Here is a 938-nt window from a genome sequence, read left to right as displayed (position 1 = left end):
CTGTCCTCTTTGGCCTTCAACATGGAAAAATACAACACACCAAATACAGTAAAAACATATGCACCTGCAGTCACATGTCAGGAGATGTAAGTATACAAGTGTAGACAGGTTGACACAGATTTTCCAAATTTCAATTTGCATCTTTGTTGTATGCATTCTTCTGTTTCACTATGTGGTATTATTATATGGCTGTCAACATAACAGTCTCCAAATTAATAAACCAATATATCACTGTATTAACATTTGTTATTATTCTGTTTTTTCTGTGTGTTTCAATCTAGCTGGATCATCATCAGTTAGTTTTTATGATACCTTTCTCATTGTTGGATTATGTCATAATATGGAACCATATTAGTAATTATATTGAGATAAGTAAAGTTAACAATTTATGTGTTTCGTCATGTTCCTAAATTGATATTGTAATATCAGTATAAGGGTTATAACGTTAAAGCATTGTTACTCAAATCTCTATTGAAATGTTAAAATTAACTGTTAATTATTAATTAGATTATGCTGGAATTATCTTTTAAGTAAAGTGAATGCCCATGGTGATTTGTTGTTGCACAGAGGATATTTTGTATCTTGGTAGTTGGCATTATTTTTAGTCCATATATGCGTATGATATGTGGGTGGTTACTTGCTTGCAAATGATGATACAAGCTATATATAATCTCTGTACAGTCCTTTCTATGGTGTCGTGGATAGCTGTGGTAGGATTATTATGTTTTTGGTGTGTATGTTGTGTATTTTGCGTCTTGTGTGGAAATATCACTTCTTTCCGTTACACTTGGTCATCGATTTCTGACTGACAGGTCATAAGTCGATCTGGTCGTATGTCGGCTATATATTTATTAACAGTTTTTTTAACCTTTCTAATCATTTTATCATCTTTATAATTTATTTTTAAAAACTTTATATTTTAATCATCTTTTATGTTT

The sequence above is a fragment of the Cryptotermes secundus genome, unplaced genomic scaffold, assembly GCF_002891405.2.
Source record: "Cryptotermes secundus unplaced genomic scaffold, Csec_1.0 scaffold3663, whole genome shotgun sequence".
Taxonomy (NCBI): domain Eukaryota; kingdom Metazoa; phylum Arthropoda; class Insecta; order Blattodea; family Kalotermitidae; genus Cryptotermes; species Cryptotermes secundus.
Note: the sequence above shows the minus strand (reverse complement) of the source record.